At 44.4% G+C, this 22,178-nt stretch overlaps 1 long non-coding RNA gene across 1 annotated transcript; it reads right to left on the bottom strand.

Annotated features, from left to right (window-relative positions):
• Positions 1–14,107: 14,107 nt before the first annotated feature.
• Positions 14,108–15,845, bottom strand: LOC139703257 (uncharacterized). The gene is made up of 3 exons (XR_011705660.1): positions 15,456–15,845; positions 15,027–15,103; positions 14,108–14,430 (listed from the first exon to the last, which is right to left on the bottom strand). It is a non-coding gene; the product is annotated as an uncharacterized lncRNA (long non-coding RNA).
• Positions 15,846–22,178: the final 6,333 nt, after the last annotated feature.

The following is a 22,178-nucleotide window of genomic DNA, read 5'->3' as shown; positions in this document are numbered from 1 at the left end:
AAACAAAAAAACAAATCCAGCAATATGCTGCCTTCAGGAGACTGATATTATAGGAAAAGTCATACACAGGCTGAAGGTGAAAGGTTGGGAAAAATCATACCACTCACATGGCCCTCGGAAGCAAGCAGGAGTGGCCATACTCATATCGAATAAAATCAACTTCAAACCTAAGTTAATCAAAAGGGATAAAGAAGGACACTATATACTGTTAAAAGGAACCATCCACCAACAAGACATAACAATTATCAATTTGTATGCAGCAAACAATGGAGCTGCAACGTTCATAAAACAAACTCTCCTCAAGTTCAAGAGTCAAATAGACTACAACACAATAATTATGGGTGACTTAAACACACCGCTCTCGCCATTAGACAGATCCTCTAGACAAAAACCGAATAAAGAAAATATAGATCTCAACAGCACAATCAATAACCTAGACTTAACCGACATATATAGAATATATCAACCATCATCAAGTGGATACACGTTCTTCTCAGCAGCACATGGATCCTACTCAAAGATAGACCATATATTATGCCATAGGGCAACTCTTAGTAAATATAAAGGCGTGGAGATAATACCATGCACCATATCTGATCATAATGGAGTGAAACTGGAAATCAATGATAAAAGAAGGAAGTAAAAATCCTACATCACATGGAAAATGAACAATATGCTACTGAATGATAAATGGGTTACAGAAGACATAAAGGAGGAGATAAAAAAATTCTTAGAGACAAATGACAATACAGACACAACATACCGGAATCTATGGGACACAATGAAAGCAGTTTTAAGAGGGAAATTCATTTCTTGGAGTTCTTTCCTCAAAAAAAGAAAAAAAAAAAAAACAAATAAATGAACTCATACTAAACCTCAAAAACCTAGAATAGGAAGAGCAAAACAACAGCAAATGTAGTAGAAGACAATAAATAATTAAAATTAGAGCAGAAATCAATGAAATTGAAACAAAAAAAAACATTGAAAAAATTGATAAAACTAAAAGTTGGTTCTTTGAAAAAATAAATAAGATCGACAGGCCCTTAGCCATGCTAATGAAGAGAAGAAGAGAGAGAACTCAAATTACTAACATACGGGATGAAAAAGGCAATATCACAACAGACACTACAGAAATAAGAAGATAATTAGAAAGTATTTTGAAATCCTATATTCCAATAAAATAGAAGATAGTGAAGATATCGATAAATTTCTTAAGTCATACAATCTGCCCAGATTGAGTCAGGAAGACACACATGATTTAAACAGACCAATAACAAAGGAAGAAATAGAAGAAGCCATCAAAGGACTACCAACCAAGAAAAGTCCAGGACCGGATCGGTATACAGCGGAGTTCTACAAAACCTTCAAAGAAGAATTAATACCAATACTTTTCAAGCTATTTCAAGAAATAGAAAAAGAAGGAGCTCTTCCAAATTCATTCTATGAGGCCAACATCACCCTGATCCCGAAACCAGACAAAGACACTTCAAAGAAAGAAAACTACAGACCAATATCTCTAATAAACTTGGATGCAAAAATTCTCAATAAAATCCTGGTGAATCGAATACAAAAGCATATCAAAAAAATTGTGCACCATGATCAAGTAGGATTCATCCCTGGGATGCAAGGCTGGTTCAATATACGGAAATCAATAAATGCTGTTCACCACATCAATAGACTTAAAGACAAGAACCACATGATCATCTCGATAGATGCAGAAAAAGCATTCGACACAGTACAGCATCCCTTTATGTTCAAAACACTAGAAAAATTAGGGATAACAGGAACTTACCTCAACATTGTAAAAGCTATATATGCTAAACCTCAGGCTAGCATCATCCTAAATGGAGAAAAACTGAAGGCATTCCCTCTAAAATCTGGAACAAGACAGGGATGCCCTCTATCACCACTTCTATTCAATTTAGTTCTTGAAATACTAGCCAGAGCAATTAGACAGACAAAAGAAATTAAAGGCATAAAAATAGGAAAAGAAGAACTTAAATTATCGCTATTTGTAGATGACATGATAATATATTTAACAGACCCAAAAGGGTCTACAAAGAAATTGCTAGAGTTAATAAATGAATTCAGCAAAGTGGCAGGATATAAAATCAACATGCATAAATCAAAGGCATTCCTGTATATCAGTGACAAATCCTCTGAAATGGAAATGAGGAAAACCACTCCATTCACAATATCCTCAAAGAAAATAAGATACTTGAGAATCAACCTAACAAAAGAGGTGAAAGATTTATATAATGAAAACTATAGAACCCTAAAGAGAGAGATAGAAGAAGATCTTAGAAGATGGAAAAATGTACCCTGTTCATGGATAGGCAGAAATAACATCATCAAAATGGCGATATTACCCAAAGTTCTCTACAGGTTTAATGCGATGCCAATCAGAATCCCAATGGCATTTCTTGTAGAAATAGATAAAGCAATCATGAAATTCATATGGAAAAACAAAAGACCCAGAATAGCAAAAGAATTCTAAGCAGGAAGTATGAATCTGGAGGTATAGCGATACCAGAGTTCAAACTATACTACAAAGCAATAGTAACAAAAACAGCATGGCACTGGTACCAAAACAGGCAGGTGGACCAATGGTACAGAATAGAGGACACAGAAACCAATCCACAAAATTACAACTTTCTTATATTTGATAAAGGGCTAAAAACATGCAATGGAGGAAGGATAGCATCTTCAACAAATGGTTCTGGGAAAATTGGAAATCCATATGCAACAAAATGAAGCTGAACCCCTTTCTCTCACCATGGAAAAAAGTTAACTCAAAATGGATCAAGGAGCTAGATATCAAATCAGAGACACTGCGTCTGATAGAAGAAAAAGTTGGCTACGATCTACATACTGTGGGATCGGGCTCCAAATTCCTTAATAGGACACCCATAGCCCAAGGGTTAATAACAAGAATAAACAAATGGGACTTACTTAAACTAAAAAGTTTTTTCTCAGCAAGAGAAACAATAAGAGAGGTAAATAGAGAGCCTACATACTGGGAACAAATTTTTACCCCTCACACTTCAGATAGAGCCCTAATATCCAGAATATACAAAGAACTCAAAAAATTAAACAATAAGATAACAAATAACCCAATCAACAAATGGGCCGAGGACCTGAACAGACACTTCACAGAAGAGGACATACAATCAATCAACAAGTACATGAAAAAATGCTCACCATCTCTAGCAGTCAGAGAAATGCAAATCAAAACCAGCCTAAGATATCATCTCACTCCAGTAAGATTGGCAGCCATTATGAAGTCAAACAACAATAAGTGTTGGCAAGGATGTGGGAAAAGGGTACACTTGTACACTGCTGGTGGGACTGCAAATTGGTGAGGCCAATTTGGAAAACAGTATGGAGATTCCTGGGAAAGCTGGGAATGGATCCACCATTTGACCCAGCTATCGCCCTTCTTGGACTATTCCCTGAGGATCTTAAAAGAGCGTACTATAGGGATACTGCCACATCAATGATCATAGTGGCATAATTCACTATAGCTAGACTGTGGAACCAACCTAGATGCCCCTCAATATATGAATGGATAAAAAAAAATGTGGCATCCATACACAACAGAGTATTACGCAGCAATAAAAAATGACAAAATCATAGAATTTGCAGGGGAATGGATGGCATTAGAGCAGATTATGCTAAGTGAAGCTAGCCAATCCTTAAAAAACAAATGCCAAATGTCTTCTTTGATATAAAGAGAGCAACTAAGGACAGAACAGGGAGGAAGAGCATGAGGAAAAGATTAACATTAAACAAAGACGAGTGGGGGGAGAGAAAGGGAGAGAGAAGGGAAAACATATGGAAATGGTAGGAGACCCTCAATGTTACACAAAATTACATATAAGAGGTTGTGAGCGGAAAGGGGGAGGGAAACAAGGGAGAGAATTGAACAACAGCAGATGAGGTAGAGAGGGAAGATGGGAGGGGAGGGGAGGGGGATAGTAGGGGATAGGAAAGGTAGCAGAATACAACAGTTACTAATATGCCATTATGTAAAAATGTGAATGTGTAACCAATGTGATTCTGCAATTCATATTTGGCGTAAAAATGGGAGTTCATAACCCAATTGAGTCAAATGTATGAAAGATGATATATCATGAGCTTTGTAATGTTTTGAACAACCAATAAAAAAAAAAAGAATAAAACTTAAAAAAAAATTAAAAAAAAACCAGCATGGATAAATCTCAAAATTTTTTGTTGTATGATATAAGCCTTCCCTAGAATATATATTGAATAAATGATTTCATTTATATGATTTTGTAGAACAAATAAAATTATTTGTGCAGATTCAAAAAAAATAAATAAATACATATATGTGTTTTTTTTATGTATTCTACTCTCACCCCACATACTTTTCTACCCTAAATTACTTCCTGTCTATTTTCTTGCTACTAACCCTCTTCATTAGATTTCTCTTTCACACTTCCTAAGATATATTAACTCTATATCCTCACATCCTTTCTCCTCAGCATATTGTCCTACTCCTCACCCCCAGTTCATTGTCCAACATCAGAAACTATAATCCTTTTTATGAAACTACTGATCATATTTTAGATAATAATTGAATCCAAAATTTCTGTACATTGAGACTAAACTGTAAATTTCTTAATAAGAACAAATTGTACATAGTGATATATTGTGGATATTGGGAATAGTTAATATTGTCCTTCCCCACAAAAGAGGGATCTTGAAACCCTATAAGGGCAATACAGACCTATAGAGTAATAACACCCCAGACTTGCAGAGCTGGAAAGGAAGACACATGAGAAACATGAAAGATAAGGGAAGAAAGTAACACAAACAAATCAAGACACCACATCATTAGAATCATTGGCAGCCACAGCAGAAAAAATGACAAAAAAGAGTTCAGGATATACATGGTTTAAATATTCTGTGAACTCAAAGAATATATAAGAGAGCAAATACAAGCAGTGAAAGATCACTTTGACAAGGAGCTACATAAACAAATCTAAGAAGCAAAAGATAACATCAACAAGGAGATAGAGGTTCTAAAACACAAAAGAAAAAGAAAAAAAAAACAGAAGTCCTTGAAGTAAAAGAAACAATAAACCAAATTAAAAGCTCAAATAAAAGCATCACAAACAGAGTAGACCACTTAGAAGATAGGACGTCAGATAATGAAGATAAAATATGTAATCTTGAAAAGAACATAGACCACACAGAGATAATGGTAAGAAACTAGAGCAGAGCATTCAAGAAATATGGGATACCATAAAGAGACCAAATTTAAGATGTATTGGGATACAGGAAGGCATAGAGGTCCAAAACAAAGGAATGAACAATCTATTCAATGAAACTTAAAGAATGAATTGGAAATTCAAATTCAAGAAGCCAAATGTACAAAATCACAACAGATTCACACCAAGGCATATTATGATAAAAATGCCCAACATGCAGAATAAGGAAAGAATTTTAAAAGTCACTAGAGAAAGGAATCAAATTACATATAGGGGAAAACAAATTAGGATAACAGCAGATTTTTCAACACAGACCCTGAAATTTAGAAGATCCTAGAACAACATATATCAAGCTCTGAAATAAAATGAGTGGCAACCAAGAATCTTATATCCAGCAAAATTAAGGTTTAGATTTGAAGATGAAATAAAGACATTCCACAGTAAAAAAAAAAGTTAAAATAATTTATAGCTAGAAAATTGGCACTACAAAACATCTTTGATAAAATATTCCTTCAAGAGGAAATGTAATACAACAATGAAAATCAGCAGAGGGAGGTAGTACCCTAAAGGAAAAACCAATCCAAAAAGAAAATCAAGGCAAGTTAAATAACAATAATAAATAAATATGGCTGGAAATACAAACCATGTCTCAATAATAACCCTGAATATTAATGGCTTAAACTCACCAATCAAAAGACACAGGTTAGCAGACTGGATTTATAAAAGGCCCACCTATATGCTGCCTATAGGAGATTCATCTGATTGGAAATGACATGCACAGACTGAAGCTGAAAGATTGGGAAAAATCATACCACTCACAAGGACTGAGGAAGCAAGCAGGGGTTTCCATCCTCATATCAAATAAAGTAGACTTCGAGCCAAAGTCAATCATAACAATGGACATTAAATACTGCTCAACGAAACCATACACCAACAAGACAAAACAATCATAAATATATATGCCTCAAACATTGAAGCAGCTGTTCATCAAACAATTTCTTCTCAAGTTCAAGAGTCAAATTGACCACAACACAATGATCTTGGGTGACTTTAACACACTTCTCTCACCACTGGATAGATCTTCAAAACAAAAGTTGAATAAAGAATCTATAGAACTCAATAATACAATCAATAACTTAGACTTAACTGACATATATAGAATTTTTCAACCTGCATCAAGTGGATACACTTTCTCCTCAGCAGCACATGGATTCTTCTCTAAAATAGACCATATATTATGCCACAAAGCAACTCTTAGCAAATACAAAAATGTAGAGATACTACCATGCACTTTATCAGGTCATAATGGAGTGAAACTGAAAATTAACAAAAAAATAATAAAAATTTATCCATTACCTGGACACTAAACAATATGCTACTGAATGAACATTGGGTTACAGAGGTTACATCAAGGAGAATATTAAAAAATTCTTAGAGGTAAATGAGAACATAGACACAACATATCAAAATCTCTGGACACTATAAAAGCAGTACTAAGAGGAAAATTCATTGCATGGAGTTCATTCCTTAAAAGAAGAAAAAGTCAACAAATAAATGACCTCACACTACATCTCAAAGCCCTAGAAAAAGAAGAATAAATCTACAGCAAAAGCAGTAGAAGGCAAGGAATAACAAAAATTAGTTATTATTAGAGATGAAATCGTGAAACAAAACATAACAAACAATTGAAAAAATTGACTAAACAAAAAGTTGTTTTTTTTAAAAAAAAAATAAGTCAAATTGAAAGACCCTTAGCTATGCTAATGAAGTGAAGGAGAGAGAAAACTCAAATTACCAGCATAAATTATGAAAAAGTTAATATCACAACAGACACTACAGAAATACAGAGGATAATTAAAAATTATTTTGAAAACTTATACTCCAATAAAATAGAAGATAGTGAAGGCATCAATGAATTTCTTAAGTCATACGACTTGCCCAGATTGACTTCAAGCCAAAGTTAATCGTAATGATGGGCATTACATACACACATGAAGATAAACACAATTTAAACAGACAAATATCAAGTGATGAAATAGAAGATCCCAACAAAAGAGTGCCAACCAAGAAAAGCCCAGAACTGGATGGTTACACAGCTGAGTTCTACAAGACCTTTAAAGAAGAACTAATACCAACACTCTTGAATTTATTTCAGGAAATAAAAAAGAAGTACTGCCAAACTCATTCTATGAGGCCAATATCACCCTGATTCCAAAACCAGGCAAAGTCACATCAAAGAAAGAAAACTTTAATCCAATATCTCTAATGAACATAGATGCAAAAATTCTCAATAAAATTCTGGCAAATCGAATACAAAAACATATCAAAAAGATCATGCAACATAATCATGTGGGATTCATTCCAGGATTGCAAGGTTGGTTCAACATATGGAAATCAATAAATATAATTCATGACATCAATAGATTGAAATATAAGAAATTATCATTTCAATAGATGCAGAAAAAGCATTTGACAAAATACTGCACTCTGTTCAAAACACTATAAAAACTAGGGATAACAAGAAAATAACTCAACATCATAAAGGCTATCTATGCTAAGCCCCAGGCCAGCATCATTCTAAATGGATGAAAATTGAAGTCATTCCCTCTAAAAACTGGAACAAGACAGGGAAGCCTTCTCTCACCATTTCTATTTAACATAGAACTTGAATCACTGGCCAGAGAAATTATACAGATGAGAGAAATTAAAGAGATAAGTATAGGAAAATAAGAACTTAAATTAACACTATTTGCTGATGATATGATTCTATACCTAGAAGACCCAAAAATCTCCACCAGAAAACTTCTAGAACTAGTAAACAAATTCAGTAAAGTAGCAGGTTATAAAATCAACACCCGTAAATGAAAGGCATTTCTGTATATCCGTGACAAATCCTCTGAGAAGGAAATAAGGAAAATTATGCCATTTACAATAGTCTCAAAAACATAAAATACCTGGGAATCAACTTACTGAAATCACTGAAAGATCTATACAATAAAAACTACAGAACCCTAAAGAGAGAAATCAAAGAATACCTTAGAATATGAAAAGATCTACCTTGCTTTTGGATAGGCAGAATTAATATTATCAAAATGACCATGTTTCCAAAAGCACTATATAGATTTAATGAAATTCTGATTAAAATACCAATGGCATTCCTCATAGAAAAGAAAAAGCAATCATGAAATTCATCTGGAAATATAAGAGACCCAGAACAGCTAAAGCAATCCTTAGCAGGAAGTGTGAAGCAGGTGGCCTCACTATACCAGAACTTAAACTATACTACAGAGCAATAGGAAAAAAAAGACAGCATGGTATAGGCACCAAAACAGACTGTAGACCAATGGTACAGAATAGAGGACACAGAGAAACTATAATTATCTGAGACAAAGGTGCCAAAAACATGCATTGGAGAAAAGATAGCCTCTTCAACAAACGGTGCTGGGAAAATTGGAAATTCATATGCAACAAAATTAAATTAAACCCCTATCTCTCACCATGCACAAAAGTTAACTCAAAATGGATCAAGGACCTAGTAATTAAACCAGAAACCCTACATCTAATAGGAAAAAAAGTAGGCCTTAATCACCATCATGCAAGATTAGGCCCCATCTTCTTTAATAAGACTCCTATAGCACAAGAATTAAAACCAAGAATCAATAAATGGGATGAAGCCAAACTAAAAGTTTCTTCTCAGCAAAAGAAACAATCTGTGAGGTGAACAGAGAGCCTACATCCTGGGAGCAAATTTTTACCCCTCACACCACACATCAGACAGAGCACTAATCTCTAGGGTATATAAAGAACATAAAAAGCTAAACACCAAAAAAACAAATAACCCAGTAAATAAATGGGCCAAGGACCTGAACAGACACTTCTCAGAAGAGGATATTCAATCAATCAACAAATATATGAAAAAATGTTCATCATCTCTAGAAATTAGAGAAATGCAAATCAAAACCACTCTAAGATTTCATCTCATTCCAGTCAGAATGGCAGCTGTTATGAAGACAAACAACAAGTGTTGGGGAGGATGTGGGGAAAGGGTACACTCATATGTTGCTGGTGGGACTGTAAATTGGTGCAGTCAATTTGGAAAGCAGTATGGGGATTCCTTGGAAAGATGGGACTGGAACTACCATTTGACCCAGCTATCACTCTCCTGGGTCTATACCCAAAGGACTTAAAAACAGCACACTACAGGGACACAGCCACATCAATGTTTATAGCACCACAATTCACAATAGCTAAATGGTGGAGCCAACCTAGATGCCCTTCAGTGGATGAATGGATTAAAAAAATGTGACATATACACACAATGGAATTTTGCTCATCAATAAGAGAAAAAAGCCATGGCATTTAAAGGTAAATGGATAGCGTTGGAGAAGACAATATTAAGTGAACTTAGCCAATCCCAGAAAAATAAGTGTTGAATGTTTTCTCTAATATAAGAAGGCTGCCTCATAGTGAGGTAGGGAGGGGGAGCATGGGAGAAATGGATGAATTCTAATTAGGCAAGGGGGTGGGAGGAAAAGGGAGGGGGCATAGATTAGCAAGGATGGTGGACTCTGATAGTCAATGTTATCCAAAGTACATGTATGAAGACATGAATTGGTGTGAATGTAATTTACATACAAATAGAGGTACGAAAAATTGTTCCATATGTGTAATAAAAATTGTGATGCCTTTTGCTGTCATGTATTTAAAAAATAAAACAAATTGAAAAAAAAAAAACAAATATATACACACAGGGACACAAAGATTAACATGCGTACTGTGCAGCCTGACCTGAGATAGGTGGAGAGAGACACTCCTGACTCCATAAGAGAAGAGCATGGGATGATCTGAGGCAGAAGAGACCTCCAGATTCTCCATGATGAGATCCAGGGACACACTGATCACCTAGAGAGAAACCATCCACTCTCCTCTTCTGCTCTGAAGGGGGCACCTGAGCTGCTGTGTGCTGAGGGCCCCCTGCTGGCCCTGGGCACCCTGCAGGAGGTTTGTGTCTGGGCTCACACTGAGGTCCCCTCACTGTGTCTCTAGCACAATAATAGGTGGCCGTGTCCTCAGCTCTCAGACTGCTCATTTGCAGGTACAGTGTGTTCTTGGAGTTGTCTCTGGAGATGGTGAATCGGCCCTTCACAGAGTTGGCATAGTTTGTTGTACCACCACTTGGGTTAATTTCTCCAACCCACTCCAGCCCCTTCCCTGGAGCCTGGCGGACCCAGCTCATCCAGTAGCTACTGAAGGTGAATCCAGAGGCTGCACAGGAGAGTCGCAGGGAACCCCCAGGCTGCACCAGGCCTCCCCCAGACTCCACCAGCTGCACCTCACACTGGACACCTGCAAACACAGAGGCAGCCTGGTCAGGACACTGTCACTCATCCACTCTTTCTCTCACTCCTGTCCACTCACACACTCAGGATCTCTGGTTCTCCATTCATTACCTTTGAAAACAGCCACCAGGAAAACCCAGCTGAGCACACTCTCCATGGTGAGCAGCTGTGTTCAGTCCTGGTCACTGAGTGGGCTGAGCTTGGAGTCCAGGGCTGGGCTCCTGTGCAGAGCTGCAGGGTCAGGTGGGCTGGTTTTCATGAGCAGAGGGAGGCCCTATTTGCATGTCCTCCTGCTATATAGCAGCTCTGGGTGGAGGCCCAGGTAGAGCAGCACAGAGAGCAGATCAGAGGGTAATGGGGCAGCATGGTGGACAGAGGAGAATTCAGGAAGGTACAATTGCTTCTGCTATGATCTTATTGAACATAATCTTAATTTATTTAATATAAACACAAAATCATATGATGGAGGTATTAGTGTTAACACCCTGATGCAAATGTAAAATCATACACAGAAGAATGAGTGCTGGTTCACTGTCCAACAGCTCCTGTGTGGCAAGAGTGACTGGTTATCTGGTCTTTTGCTCTCACCCTGGACATGACTGCTGCCCTGACCCTCCTCCAGCTCCCAGGTGCACACACCTGTGAGGTCCTCAGAACCGTCCTGTGTTGGAAATGTGCTGTGTGTCTTCTCCCCTCTGCTGCCACCTGCTCTCCAGGGAGGCATCCAGCTGAGGGCCTCTGAGGCTCCCTGCAGTGGGAAGGCTGTGCCTCGCTGTGAGGGCCTCCTTCAGCTCAGGAGCATCCAGTTGGCACAGAGCCCTCAGGTGCACATGCTGCTGCCATCTGTGGTGGGCACAGGGCACAAGTGTGGGCAGAGAGAAACCCAGGCTCTGTCCTCACTTTCAGTTGTCATGGGCTGAGTCCACAGGGGGCCACATATGAGGAGGTCCCCTGTTGTGAGGGGCCACATCCCCATGGACTTGGTGCTGTGTCAAAGCACAATTTTAATTCATCCTCATTCACTCTCAGCTTGTGTCTGTGTATCTATCATCCACCAAACAACTACCATCTCCCACCTATCTATATAAGATCTGTTAAGGGTTGTATATCTATCTATCTATCTATCTATCTATCTATCTATCTATCTATTTATCTATCTATGTATCCATCCATCCATCTATCTTCTGTGGTCTCATCCTCCATTTCCCCCCTGGGCACTGTAGGCTTGTGGGAAGCAGGGTCTCTCTCTGGAAGAACTGCCTTGGTGTCTTTCAGGAAGCACAACCACCTGCCACTAATGTAGCTGTCCTGTCACCCTCAGCATGTCCATGAGGGTGGAGAGAATGGAGAGGACAGATGACACCCTGGTCCTGGTCACCTGGATTCCCCCAGGGCTGGTAGAGTCTTCCTGGCATCCTGAGCCCCAGTGGGACCCCAGCACCACTCAGGGGTCCAGCCCCATCTGCCACTCTTTGCCTCCTGCCTCCTGCCATGTGGTGCTGCAGCCTCAGGAGCCCTGGTCAGGAGCAGCACCTGGGTGTTTGCACCCTGGTCTCCAGAACCTGCTGCAGCACAGCTCTCTCCTTGTGCACCGTCAGCCTCAGGAGCTGCTCAGAGCAGCACAGACTGGACTCAGCCACACTGGTGCTGGCACCTGAGGTGGTCATAGTGAACATCTAAAGGTGTGGACACAGCCCTGGGACTGGGTAAAGGGTTGGTCTGTGCCAACTCTGATCTGGGAGCTGGAATATTCACCAAGGATCCAACCTGGCAGCACCCATGAAGCTCACCCTGCAGGCTCAAGGGGTGCCAGAGTGTGGAGGTGGGTCATCTCCTCCTGCCTTCCAGGGGGTGCCTGGGTAGGCCTCAGTTCACTCAGAGCTTTGTAGGTGTGGCCCCTACAGTCCCCATTTGCCATGCAATTGGAGCCTGGGAGCATGACTTTTAAGGCCCAGCAGTGGTGGTCTGCCAGCTGCAGGGCCAGTGTGGAGAGCAGCAGTCAGGGAACCCACCCTGTGCAGTGTGGCCTGAGGCCAGCAAACATATGGTGTGGGTCAGCCTGAGGCTTGGGGACAGGACCTCTGCCCAGTGTGCACATCAGGTGGGAAGTAGAGTTCATGAGGCCTGTCCTGAACTAAAGTCCCATGTGTTTTGAGGACCTTTTCATGATCACCATGTTGTCCTTTAAATGAGATGTGGAAAATACGCTGTCCACAGGGGAAGAATCACGTTATTTAACAAGAATGGCATCCTGTCCCTGCTGGCCCTGGGCATGGCCAGGACCATAGCACATGGACCTAGCTGAAATGGGTCAAGCAGAGGGAGACCATCACCACACCATCCCTCATGTGGGGAAGCTACTGCATCAGGTCCTGGAAAGAGAGATGACAGTGGCCCCTGGAAATGAGACGGTGCAGGGAGGGCGAGGGTGAGGGTGGGTGGTGAGGGCCACGTGCAGAGAGGGCCTTGTCCTGGGGCTCTGCAGCTCACAGGGCACCTGTGGCCCAGAGCCAGGCTGTGCTTCACAGTGACTGGGGCAGAGCAGCTGGTGGGCTCACAACACCCAGGAGGGACAGGTGATGGACAGCTGGGTGTGCACAGCCTGGGACCCATCATGGCGCCTGGCACCCCTGTGTCAGGGTGCTGTCCTCTGCCTCACTAGAGCTAGGTTTAAGTGTAAGTGTGAAAATACAGCTGCAATAACCAGGTGTTGTCTGATTGAGAGAGATGCTGACATTCTTAATCATGTTAACAATGAAACACCATCACACATAAAAGAAAACAAAATACAACATATAAATTTTATAATGAGGTTTTTAAAAATATATTCAACTGTCAATTCCTAAATCTAATTTACTTACCTGAGTACAATTGTTATAGTCAGAAATGTGAGCTTAAGCAATCAAACACAGAGTCTCTACAAGTCAGGAGCACAGTGTTTAGAGGAGATAATCCCTGCATCCACCAGGCTCAGGCATGAGCTGAGTGAGGCCCCCAGAGCAAGTCCTGAGGTTTCAATGAGACAAAGCAGCCAGAAAATAGACCAATGGGAAAGATAGGTATTGGTTCTGTCTTTGTTCAGATGAAATATCCCTTTTGTTTACTAAATTACAATAAATTGTACAAGGCTAAACTATTGTTCAGGTTTGTCACAGGTCACCAGAGGTATACAACAAAGGAACATTAGTGTATTCGTATTTAATATGAAGAAAAATATAGAGATAATTGCAGAGATGATATCAGGCAGGAAAATTTCAGGTAGGAAATATGGGCAGGAAGCAACCACTCTGCTATAAAATTTTGCTTATGTATCTATAAATTTGTCAAAATGAACCACACATTTTACACAATTATATACAAAATACAATATTAAAATATAGAGAAACTTGGAAGTATCATTGACAGAAATATAAGTGGCACAAGTTGTTATAAAATATAACACTCTAATTTGGCAAGTTACAAATTTATTATGCAAAATCAATACTAAAACTCTAAACATATATTTTGAAAATACACAAATGATTAATTCTGTGGAATGAACAAAGACTAGCTTAGGACAATCTGGGATATAAATATTTCCACTGCTCATCCTCACCCAGACTGAAGCTGGACTCTCAGGACAGGGTGGGCACTGATGTGAGGAGGGACAAAGCCCAGGTGACCCTGTCTGTGGTCCAGCAATGCAGCCACAGTGGCTGGAAACCCAGGCAGGCTCCAAGCTGTCTCTCCCAAGCAGACAGGTGTCCTGGGGCTTTCAGTATTGGGGTCACCTCACAGAAGATGGGGTCAGAGTGGTCCTGGGCACAGCATTTCTTGAGAGTCCTTAGGCCAGGGGCAGAGCTGACGGGCAGTCAGACCTAGAGAAGAAACACCTCCATGCACAGCTGACCACCCTCTATCCTGGGTCTTTGCAAATGGAGACTCTGTCTCTCCAAGACCTTGTTCAGGTCAACCCTGTCCACAGGACATGCACAGGTTTATGAGGAGTAGGAGTGTCCACACTTTGAAGCCCTGGGTGTGAGGTGTGGATGTCATAGAGGCTCATCATGAGGGAAAGACAGCTCCGGCACATCAAGGTTTACTCTGAATATACACATTTCTATGCATTTTAATAAGTGTTAAGGTTTCCTGTCAACATTTCTAGCTCACTCCATGGATATTTGTGTCAGATAATTTCTTTCTGTGGTCTCGAAAAACTAGAAGCCAGGACAATTCATCCTTAACAGGGAAAACAACTTCCTCCAGACATTGCCAATTGTCCCCAGGGGTAGAAAGTTCTGGCACTAAGTGGGCTCCAATAAGAAGTGTGCATGTGACCTGATCAAAGGAAGGACAGTAGAAGATGTGGGAATGGAAAGGAGTCATGGGAAGGGGACAGAGGATCCACCTGAACAGGCAGGACTAAGACAAGGCGACAGGAGTTTGTAAAGTTCCTCAGGTGTGGGGAACTCACCTTTATCCCCAGGGACACTGAGGGCTGAGGCAGGAGAATCATAACTTCAAGGTCAGCCTGGGCATCTCAGGGAGAACCTGTCTCAAAATAAGACACAAATAAGCCAGGAATGGAGCTCAAGGGTGGAGCACTCTGGATTCAATCCCCGGTGCTGAAAAGAAAAAAAAAAAAAAATGTAAACTTCACTTGAAAGGCGCTGTTCAGGAAATGTCACTGAAAAGTAACCTCCATCTGCAAAATTGCCTGGTCTGTGCTGAGAGAATTCCAGACAAGCAAGACCTAGAGAAGAAACATCTCACAGAGGGTCTGGCAAAAGAAGGACCTCGAGAATCTGCAGGCAAGATGGAGTCAGGAGGTGCTGGGTGGGCAGGGACCTCAGGGCCTGAGCTGAGCTGCTCCCTCCTCTCTCTGCACCTGCTCCTGGGTGACCTGAGCTCCTGTGTGCTGAGCGCCCCCTGCTGGCCCTGGGAGCCCTGCAGGAGGTTTGTGTCTGGGCTCGCACTGAGGTCCCCTCCCTGTGTCTCTAGCACAGTAATAGGTGGCCGTGTCCTCGACTCTCAGACTGCTCATTTTCAGGTACAGTGTGTTCTTGGAGTTGTCTCTGGAGATGGTGAATCGGCCCTTCACAGCGTTGGCATAGTTTATGGTACCACTGTTATAACTAATGTATGAGATCCACTCCAGCCCCTTCCCTGGAGCCTGGCGGACCCAGCTCATCCCATAGTCACTGAAGGTGAATCCAGAGGCTGCACAGGAGAGTTGCAGGGAACCCCCAGGCTGCACCAGGCCTCCCCCAGACTCCACCAGCTGCACCTCACACTGGACGCCTGCAAACACAGAGGCAGCCTGGTCAGGACACTGTCACTCATCCACTCTCTCTCTCACTCCTGTCCACTCACACACTCAGGATCTCTGGTTCTCCATTCATTACCTTTGAAAACAGCCACCAGGAAAACCCAGCTGAGCACACTCTCCATGGTGAGCAGCTGTGTTCAGTCCTGATCACTGAGTGGGCTGAGCTGGGAGTCCAGGGCTGGGCTCCTGTGCAGAGCTGCAGGGTCAGGTGGGCTGGTTTTCATGAGCAGAGGGAGGCCCTATTTGCATGTCCTCCTGCTATATAGCAGCTCTGGGTGGAGGCCCAGGTAGAGCAGCTCTGAGACCAGGTGGGAGTGTCATGGGCAGCATGGTGGACAGAGGAGCATTCAGGAGGGGAGAATTTCTTCTAATTTGATTTTAGAGCCCACTATCTTAGTACATTTAATATAAACACATAATCATATGGTGGAGGTGTCTGTGCTAACTCCCTGGTGCAGATGTAAAATCACACAGAAGCATGAGTGCTGGTTCACTGTGTCCAACAGCTCCTGTGTGGCAAGAGTGACTGGTTATCTGGTCTTTTCCTGGACATGACTGCTGCCCTGACCCTCCTCCAGCTCCCAGGTGTACACACTGGTGAGGTGCTCAGAACCGTCCTGTGTTGGAAATGTGCTCTGTGTGTCTTCTCCCCTCTGCTGCCACCTGTTCTCCAGGGAGGTGTCCAGCTGAGGGCCTCAGAGACTCCCTGCAGGGGGAAGGCTGTGCCTCCCTGTGAGGGCCTCCTTCAGCTCAGGAGCATCCAGTTGGCCCAGAGCCCTCAGGTACACATGCTGCTGCCATCTGTGGTGGGCACAGGGCACAAGTGTGGGCAGGGCGAAACCCAGGCTCTGTCCTTACTTTCAGTTGTCATGGGCTGAGTCCACAGGAGGCCACATATGAGGAGGCCCCCTGTTGTGAGGGGCGACATCCCCATGGACTTGGTGCTGTGTCAAAGCACAATTTTAATTCATCCTCATTCACTCTCAGCTTGTGTCTGTGTATCTATCATCCACCAAACAACTGCCATCTCCCACCTATCTATATAAGATCTATTAAGGGTTCTCTATCTATCTATCTATCTATCTATCTATCTATCTATCTATCTACTATCTATCTGTCTTCTGTGGTCTCAGCCTCTATTTCCCCCCCTGGGCACTGTAGGCTTGTGGGAAGCAGGGTCTCTCTCTGGAAGAACTGCTTTGGTGTCGTTCAGGAAGCAACACCACCTGTCATCAATGCAGCTGCCCTGTCACCCTCAGCATGTCCATGAGGGTGGACAGAATGGAGAGGACAGATGACACCCTGGTCCTGGTCACCTGGGTTCCCCCAGGGCTGGTAGAGCCTTCCTGGCACCCTGAGCCCCAGTGGGACCCCAGCACCACTCAGGGGTCCAGCCCCATCTGCCTCTCTTTGCCTCCTGCCTCCTGCCATGTGGTGCTGCAGCCTCAGGAGCCCTGGTCAGGAGCAGCACCTGGGTGTTTGCACCCTGGTCTCCAGAACCTGCTGCAGCACAGCTCTCTCCTGGTGAACCCTCAGCCTCAGGAGCTGTTAAGAGCAGCTCAGACTGGACTCAGCCACACGGGTGCTGGGGCCTGAGGTGGTCATAGTGAACATCTAAAGAGGTGGACACAGCCCTGGGACTGGGTAAAGGGTTGGTGTGTGCTGGCTCTGATCTGGTGCTGGATAGTCACTCAGCAGCTAACCTGGCAGCACCCATGGGGTAACTCTGCAGGCACACAGGGTGCCAGAGTGTGCAGGTGGGTCTTCCTCCACCTGGATTGCAGAGGATGCCCTGGGTAGCCCTGGGCTCAGGCAGAGCTTTGTCCCAGGTGTGGCCCCTACACAGAGGCCCCCTAGGGCAATGGTTAGTGGATCCTGAGAGTAAGTCCTCCTAAGACCTCAGCACTGTAGGTCCACCAGGAACAAGGCCAGCTTATAGGGCAGCAGGCAGGAGACCCCACCCTGTGCAGCATGGTCTGAGGCCAGCAGAGATATGGGGAGGGACAGCCCAAGGCTTGGGGACAGGACTTCTGCCCAATGTGCCCAATACGTGAGACATAGGGCCTAAGAGGCCTGTCCTTAACTCCAGTCCCATGAGTGTCGAAGCAGTTTTCATCATCACCTGGTGTCCCTTAGTGGATATTTTAAAAATACGCTGTCTGTAGAAGGGAAGAATGTAATTTAGCAAAAAAGTATGCAATCCTGTCCTTACTGGCCCTGGGCATGGCCCTGGAGCACATGGACCTAGCTGAAATGGGTCAGGCAGAGGGAGACCATCACCACACCATCCCTCATGTGGGGAAGCTACTGCATCAGGTCCTGGAAAGAGAGAGGACAGTGGCCCCTGGAGATGGGAAGGTGCAGGGAGGGTGAGGGTGAGGGTGGGTGGTGAGGGCCACGTGCAGAGAGGGCCTTGTCCTGGGGCTCTGCAGCTCACAGGGCACCTGTGGCCCAGAGCCAGGCTGTGCTTCACAGTGACTGGGGCAGAGCAGCTGGTGGCTCCCCACACCCAGGAGGGACAGGTGATGGACAGCTGGGTGTGCACAGCCTGGGATCCATCATGGCGCCTGGCACCCCTGTGTCAGGGTGCTGTCCTCTGCCTCACTAGAGCTAGGTTCAGTGTAAGTGTGAAAATACACCTGGATTCACCACTCTGTGTCTGATGGAGAGAGATGCTGACATTCTTAGTGTTGTTGGTGATCAAACACCCTCACATGAGAAAGACCACAACATACAACATGCTTATTCATGTTTTTCAAAATATATTCCAATGTCAAATCCATAAGTCTAGTTTATGTATCTAAGTGAATATATTATACTCATAAAAATACACTTAATCAATCAAATACAAACTGTGTGCTAGTGAGGGGTGTCATGTATGTTAAAAGTGCTCCCAGCAACTACCAGGGCTCAGGGAGAAGCCTAGTGATCCCCCAGAGCAAGTCCTGAGAGACAGAAACTACACCACTGTGAAAATTCTTCTTAATTAAAATGCAATATCATTTTTGTTTGCTAAAAAACAAAAATAAGTGTAGAATTATGATTATAGTGAGTTAATTGCCAGGCTACAAAGGACTTAAAAACAAAGGCAAATCGTTGCATTTATATTTTGTGTAAAGAAAGATAATGAATTGAAAGGAGTAAGCCACATACAGAAATGTCAGACACACAGAATACACAGAAGCATTTCCTCTTCACCATCTGTTTATCCTCTACCAATATGTGATAATGAAGCACCCATTTTTCTATGATTATGATGCTCAAATAAAATATTAAAAGTGATTAAAACTTGGATTTATTATTAATAAAAACATAAGAGGCTTATGGTGATACAGAACATAAAACTTTAACTTAGCAAATTATAGATGTTTTACATAAAATCAGTGCTGTAGCTCTCAAACCATAATTTGAAAATACATAAAGTGATTCTATTTCATGGCATGTTCCAGGAGAGGCTTAGGACAATCTGGGATGTAAACATTGATGATGCTCATCCTCACCCAGACTGGAGCTGGGCTCTAGGACAGGGTGGGCACTGACGTGAGTAGGAACAGGGCCCAGGGTGTCCCTGTCTGTGACCCTGCAGTCCAGCCACAGTGACTGGAAACCACTTCCCTGGGGGCTGACGGATCCAGCTCCAGCAGTAACCAGGCTCCAGGTTGCTTCCCCCCAGCAGCCAGGTGTCCTGGGGATTCTCAGGCTCAGGGTCAGCTCCCAACCAAGTTGGGGTCAGAGTGGTCCTGGGCACAGCATGTCTCAGGGTCCTGAGGCCAGTGGCAGAGCCAACCTGCAGCTGCCACAGTCCATGCAGAGCTGACCACCCTCCCATCTGAGTCTGTGCCAAGGGAGCCCCTTTCCCTCCAAGACCTTCCTCAGGTCATCCCTGTCCACAGGCCACACAGCTGCATGAGGAGGGGGCACCTCTGCCCTTTGGGGCCATGGGTTGGAGTTTTGGTGTCACAGAGTCTCATCATGAGGTTAGAGCTCACATACACCAAAGTTCACTCTGAATACACAAGTTCTGTGCATTTAGACCAGGTTTAGGGCTTCCTGTCAGCATCCCTCAGCTCAGTCCTGCTTATGTTTGGGGACAGAGGAAACCTTGTTGTGCCTGCTGACGGTGGCTTTACATTATCAGCTGCATCCATGGTCTCTATCACCTACATGGTGGCACGACCATCTGTTCATTAACCTGTGACAAGACAGACTGTGCCTTGTCATTGTCAAAGGTCCCCTGTGGCTGGATGGCTCAGGAACAGTGTGGGCTATGACCTCTACATGTGCCAAGTGCACAGATCAGTCACAGGAAGGTCACAGGGAGCACTGGATTTGGAGGGACACTGGGCAGCAGAACATCCAGGCCCTTCTGAGAGTGGAGGGAGTTCCCCAAGCCACGAAGTGTCCACACAGCTCACGTGATGGCCCTGAGCAGTGCCATCATCGCACAGAAAGCCTCAGCTAGAGAGGAGACTGTGCAGCCGCTGCTGAAGAGGAGCACTCCTGACACACCTCACCTGGAGGGAAATGAGGGGTGTCCAAGGGGAGGAGGCTTCTCTAGGACCCCCATAGCTGGGGCTCTCAGGAGGAGCTGCTTGGTGAGGAAGCTCAGGACTGGGGTCAAGTTCACTCCTCCCTCTGCACCTGCTCCTGGGCTGACCTGAGCTTCTGTGTGCTGAGCGCCCCCTGCTGGCCCTGGGCACCCTGCAGGAGGTTTGTGTCTGGGCTCACACTGAGGTCCCCTCACTGTGTCTCTGGCACAGTAATAGGTGGCCGTGTCCTCAGTGGTCAGGGAGCTCAGCTGCAGGGAGAACTGGTTCTTGGACGTGTCTCTGGAGATGGACACTCGGCTCTTGAGGGATGGGCTGTAGTAAGTGTTACCATTATAACATATGCTCCCTATCCACTCCAGCCCCTGTCCTGGGGGCTGACGGATCCACTCCCAGCAGTAGTAACTGGTTGTGATGGAGAATCCAGAGACAGCACAGGTGAGGGACAGGGTCTGGGAGGGCTTCACCAGGCCAGGTCCTGACTCCTGCAGCTGCACCTGGCACAGGACACCTGGGGACAAGGACAGTCACACCCTGTTAGTCACCTGCAGTCACAACCTCCCCATGGACCCAGGTCTGACACTGGGGACACTCACCTTGGGGAGCTGTGACCAGGCACAGGACAAGACCCAGCAGCCTCATCTTCTAGACCACACCTGCCTTCCCAGAGACCTCAGCCCTGTCTGAGCAGAGAGCTGGGAGCTCCCACAGCCCAGAGGGCCTTTGAACCCAGAGCAGGAGGAGGGATTTGCATGTGGGTGAGGCTCTTCTGATATCTGGAGAGGCTGAGGTCAGGCTGCCCAGGTCCTCTGTGCTCCTGAGATGTGTCCCTGTCTGGAACCGAGGTGGAGCTTTACCTGTGAGAGGAGAGCAGGTGGTTTCAGGGGAGCTGGAAGGCTGTCAGAGGGGGAGCCCACCCTCCTGAGCCCAGCCCTGCCTCCTCCAAGCCCTTCCTCCCTGCTCCTGGGAGGGTGTCAGAGTGGCAGGAACGTGCCCAGCATGCAAGAGGCCCAGGTCCACCTCCCAGCCCTGAAGGAGAAGCCCTCAGTGATGACTGAACAGAGCCCAGGGCTGAGGATGGGGTTCCCCACATCCAGGAGAAGAGCCCCACTTTGTTGTCAGGACTAGTTCTTCTCTTTCATCTCTGTGAGATTTGGGGGCTACAGACTGAGCAGGAGAGGAGGGAGCAGGGTCTCAGGAGGGCAGGGGCTTCCTGCTGTGTGCCCACTGCCCTCCCCCACCCTCTGCCCTGCTTGTCCTCCTGACTGTCCAGCCAATGCCTGTGGACAGCAGTGGGTGGGAATCTGCCCTGAGCTCCTCCCCTCACCTGTCCTGCCCTCTGGTCTCCACCAGGAGAGGACAGGATGGAGGTGCTGGGCCAGGGGAGAGTCCTGGGAGCAGAGGCAGCTCTCAGCTGCAGCCTGAATCTGAGAGCCCCTGAGTCCCCCAGAGCAGCAGAGCCAGGCTGACAGCAGACAGGACGGCATGCAGGGCAGGCTGGGTGAGGGAGGAGGCCCAGTCCACTTCCCTGTGCAGCATCACTGCAGTGAGACCTGCCTTGCCCACAGCCCAGCATTTGGAGAGAACCGTGGACACTGTCTTCAGTGAGGTGGGGTCACTGAGAGGGCAGGTGTAGTTGCTGACCTCCTGATGAGGTTCAGGAATTGACCTCCTGCCTAACTGAGTGAGCACAGCACACTAATAAGACATGTGGTCTCCTCTCCTTGTTCCCTGTGGTGTTGACCATGAA

This window comes from Marmota flaviventris, chromosome 2 (genome assembly GCF_047511675.1).
Source record: "Marmota flaviventris isolate mMarFla1 chromosome 2, mMarFla1.hap1, whole genome shotgun sequence".
Lineage (NCBI taxonomy): Eukaryota > Metazoa > Chordata > Mammalia > Rodentia > Sciuridae > Marmota > Marmota flaviventris.
Note: the sequence above shows the minus strand (reverse complement) of the source record. Positions and strands in the feature narration are given on the sequence as shown.